Here is a 5,527-nt window from a genome sequence, read left to right on the forward strand (position 1 = left end):
TATAGCTCCAAGTAAAATTACCGATGATCGTTAGAAGAAAGAGGGAATGCCTTCCGGGGCATCCCTAAGCTTAGGCTCTTGCCACTCCTTATTCCTTCATCCACCGTGATCTCACCCAAAACTTGAAAATTTCAATCACACAAAACTTAACAAAACCCTCGTGAGATCCATTAGTATAATAAAACAAATCACCACTTCAAGTATTGTTGCAAACTCATTAATATTTTATTTTTGCATTGTAGCTATTGTATTATAACTTCTCTATGGCTTATACCTGATGGTTGCTGCAACTACGTCGATCTTTCCCCTAAGAGGAGGGGATGATGTAGCACAACGACGATAGGTATTTCCCTAAGTGATGAAACCAAGGTTATCGAACCAGTAGGAGAACCAAGCAACACAACGTAAACAACGCCTACACACAAATAACAACACCTCGCAACCTGACGTTTTAAAGGGGTTGTCAATCCCTTTCGGGGTACGGCGCCTCAAGAGAGGCAAACGGACGTGAGGTAAATTGTAGTAGATTGATAGATCGAACGCCAAATAAAATAAATAAAGATAAAATGCAGCAAGGTATTTTTGTATTTTATGGTTTAATAGATCTGAATAAAAATGCAAAGGAAAAGTAGATCGCAAGGCAAATATATGAGAAACAAGACCCCGGGGCCATAGGTTTCACTAGTGGCTTCTCTCGAGAAAAAATAGCAAACGGTGGGTAAACAAATTACTGTTGGGCAATTGATAGAACTTCAAATAATTATGACGATATCCAGGCAATGATCAATACATAGGCATCACATCCAAGATTAGTAGACCGACTCCTGCCTGCATCTACTACTATTACTCCACACATTGACCGCTATCCAGCATCCATCAAGCGTATTAAGTTCATGGAAAAACGGAGTAATGCAATAAGAACGATGATATGATTTAGACAAGATCCGTTTATCTATATGGCGGTAGATATAAATCTCGGCTTTTTATCCTTAGTAGCAACGATACATACATGTCGGTTCCCTTTCTGTCACTGGGATCAAGCACCATAAGATCAAACCCACTACCGGGCACCTGTTCCCATTGCAAGATAAATAGATCAAGTTGGCCAAACAAAACCCAAATATCGGAGAAGAAATATGAGGCTATAAGAGATCATGCATATAAGAGATCAAAGAAAATCAAATAACTTTCATGGATATAAAAAGATATAACTGATCATAAACTCGAAGTTCATCAGATCCCAACAAACACACCGCAAAAGACTTACATCATATTGATACCCAAGAGACCATTGTATTGAGAATCAAAAGAGATAGAGGAAGCCATCTAGCTACTAACTATGGACCCGAAGCTCTACAAAGAACTACTCACCCATCATCAGAGAGGCACCAATGGAAGTGGTGAACCCCTCCGTAACGGTGTCTAGATTGGATCTGGTGGTTCTGGACTCTGCGACGGGTGGATGAATATTTCGTCGACGCTTCTAGGGTTCTGGGATTTTTGGGGTATTTATAGAGCAAAGAGGCGATCCGGGGGGCACCCGAGGTGGGCACAACCCACCAGGGCGCGCCTGGGCCTCTTGGCGCGCCCTGGTGGGTTGTGCCCCCCCTCGGGCCACCCCCCAGGTGCAACCAGGGCCCATTGCCTTCCTTATGGCCCATAAAAAATCATCGTATAGTTTCGTGGCATTTGGACTTCGTCTGATATTGATTTCCTGCGATGTAGAAAACATGGAAAAAACAACAACTGGCACTTGGCACTATGCCAATAGGTTAGTACCAAAAAATGATATAAAATGAATATAAAATGATTATAAAACATCCAAGATTGATAACAAAATAGCATGGAACAATCAAAAATTATAGATACGTTGGAGACGTATCAGCATCCCCAAGCTTAACTCCTACTCGTCGTCGAGTAGGTAAGTGATAAAAACAGAATTTTTGATGTGGAGTGATGTTCATCAAATCATATCATATTCTTTTCTTCATAGCATGTACATTTGGACTTTTATGTGTTTCGAAGCAATAGTCTAGTTTTGACATAATAATTTAGATACTCAAGCATATCAACAAGCAACCATGTCTTTCAAAATATCAATGCTAAAACAAGTTATCCCTAGCCCACCATGCTCAAACATTGATCCATTCATGCAACACACTCGAATATTAACTACACCCAATACTTAAGCACGATCATATTGCCTCATAGATGGCGCTTTTTATGAGAGAAGATGGAGACTCAAATTCAAAATAAAAAATGCATAAAGTAAAAGAAAGGCCCTTCGTAGAGGGAAGTAGGGATTTGTAGAGGTGCCAGAGCTCAAAGCAAAAAAAATTAGAGATAAAAACATTTTGGGAGGTGTATCCATCCCACCAACGAAAACGACGTAGAGGTACGAACACTTTCCATGCTAGATATGCCATAGTGGTTCCCAAACAGAAAATAAAGTTTATTCCTTTTCCACCATACTTTCACTTTCCATGGCTAGCCGTATCCACGGGTGCCTTCCATACCAACACTTTCCAAGGAATTTATTATTTGACAACATAAAGTAAATTCATTTTTGCATTTCGGGACTGGGCATCCCTAAAACATTTGCCTTACCCCTGTGCAATGACAAGTAAATAAACACTCATCGTGAGAATAACACATCTAGCATGGAAAATATTAGCCACCCATTACCGTTCCACGAGCGAAACAAACACACAAAAGAGAAGTTTATTTTCAAAATTAGAGATGGCACATGCAAATTTGCTTAGAACGGCAAAAGAATACCACATATAGGTAGATATAGTGGACTCATGTGGCAAAACTGGTTTAAAGGATTTTGGATGCACAAGTAGAGGTCATACTTAGTGCAAAATGAAGGCTAGCAAAAAGAATGAGAAGCGACCAACCAAGAAACGAATAATTTCGTAAAGCAAGCATTAAGCATAATTAACACCGAATAATGCACTACAAGTAGGCTATAGTTTTCATTGCATGATTATTGACTTTCGTGCATGCATAGGGAACCACAAACCTTAACACCAATATTCTTACTAGAGCACAATTACTCATCAACATAACTCACATATCACATCATCATATCTCAAAACTATTACAAGAAATCAAGTTTATTTTGTCCAATGATCTTCATGACATTTTTACTTTATCCTTCTTGTATATCTATCACTTTGGGACTAACTTTTATGTGTTGCTTTTCATAAGCTCAAACAAATATAAGTGAAGATCATGAGCATAACAAATTTTCTTTCTCTCAAAATAATTGAAGTGAAGCTAGAGAGAATTTCTTCAAAATTTTACTAACTCTCAAATAAATCTAAGTGAAGCAAGAGAGCATATCTTCAAAAATACTAAAGCACACCGTGATAAAAAAGATATAAGTGAAGCACTAGAGCAAGTCCATGGCTCATAAATGATTTAAGTGAAGCATAGAGAGCAATTCTAACAAATCATGACATAATTTTGGCTCTCTCAAATAGGTGTGTCCAGCAAGAGATCAAGACTTAAAACACAAAATAAAACAAGCAAAGACTCATATCATGCAATAAGCTCCAAACAAAACATATAGTATGTGACGAATAAAAATATAGCTTCGAGTAAAATATCGATGGTCGTTAGAAGAAAGAGGGGATGCCAACTGGGGGCATCCCCAAGCTTAGTTGTTTGCTCATTTTTGGATAATATCTTGGGTGTTGGGACCCCGATTCCGAGTCACACCGATCTAGCCTGTAACACCTCATATCACTTTGCGGCCTCACGCACGGTACTCCCACGGGTGTCGCCTTACCATGGCCCGGGACCGTTTGCGCCTTTTGGCTCACGTATATGACAATGTCGCTAGCATCCATATGACAGAGAACCCGGGCCGACATGGTTAGTCGTGAACCCAAAGCGGCACTAACGTATGGGGACAGGCATACATGAATCAACATCGAACGTGTCGGTCAGCAGCGTGCGAATCCGGGCTGTAGCACTAGGCTAACAGGACTCCGGGAACCCGGGCTGTAGCAGGCTAGGCAGGACTCCGGATGTCACCGCGTGACATTTCCCCGAAGGGACAGACACAGGAATGATATGAAACACATGTCGGCCAGTCAAGTGTCCAGAGCAATAGTGCTGGGCTAGCAGGACTCCGGTGAACCGGGCTGTAGCGGACTACTATGGCTCAAGGAGGCACTAGACTACATTTCCCCATAAGAGAGGCTGCTAAGGATAGACAACTAGATTGTCGGATCCCACACATACCAAGCATTTCAATCATACACACAATATGCTCGATATGTGCAAATACAACATGGCATCACAACAAGACTCTACGACTCAGAGTATTTATTCATTAGGCTCCGAAGAGCCAGATATTACAAACATGGGTCTCATGACCCAACATTCAGAGCATACAAGTCAAAACACATGCGGAAGCTTAACATGTCTGAGTACAGACATCTACAAATGAAAAAGGCTGAGAAGCCTGACTATCTACCAGATCCTGCCGAGGGCACAAGATCGTAGCTGAGGTAACAAGCTAAACGTCGAAGTCCACACGGAACTACTAGCGAGACTGACGTCTCTCTGCAAAACATAAAATAAGCAAACGTGAGTACAAATGTACCCAGCAAGACTTACATCAGAACTATCTACATATGCATCGGTATCAACAAAAGGGGTGGTGGAGTTTAACTGCAGCAAGCCAGCTTTGGCTCGGTGGCTATCCTGAACTACGACTGCAAGTAACTCTTTTGAGGTGGCGCATACGAGTCCACATATTCACCATATCAATACACCACTATGGATCCGCTCCCGTCTCCCTACGAGAACGCCATCCATAGCACTCACGCTTATCTTGCGCATTTTAGAGTATCCACTTTCACTTGTCTATGAACTGTTATAGGCAACCCAGAAGTCCTTTACCGCGGACACAGCTATTCGAATAGATCATATTAACCCTGCAGGGGTGTACTTCGTCACACACGCTCTCGCCACTTACCACCATGTACACGTCGTGTACCTCGGCAACCTTCAAGCGGAAGCCTGGCGAGGGAGTCGTCCACGACCTGACTAACCACACAAGTCTCTAGTCCAGGTTTATCGCCTATTCGGGTTCCATCCGCAAGGAGATCCGGCCGGGGTGTCGCTCACGGCCCCAAACGATGTGTGCAGGGTTCCCGAGCCCACCATCCGGGTGCCACTCGGTACACCAGGCCACGTGTGCCTAGTCTGTCCCAAGCCCACCTGTACCGGGTGCCACTTGGTAGACTACTAACACTACCTACAAACACCAGAGACTAGTTGCAACTCCTGGACAGAGATCGAGGCGGTTAATAAGCCGAGAGGGGTCGAGTTACCGGAACCCAATGTGTGGTAGTAACTGTTCATGGATCACAAACACAGAACTCAGTTCCTGAGGACGGTTTCAATGAGACAACCCACCATGTACTCCTACATGGCCTCTCACCGCTACCTTTACCAAATCGTGTTCACACACTTAGCTCTCACACAGTAGGACATGTTCACAACTTTC

Source organism: Triticum aestivum, chromosome 2D, assembly GCF_018294505.1.
Source record: "Triticum aestivum cultivar Chinese Spring chromosome 2D, IWGSC CS RefSeq v2.1, whole genome shotgun sequence".
Classification (NCBI taxonomy): domain Eukaryota; kingdom Viridiplantae; phylum Streptophyta; class Magnoliopsida; order Poales; family Poaceae; genus Triticum; species Triticum aestivum.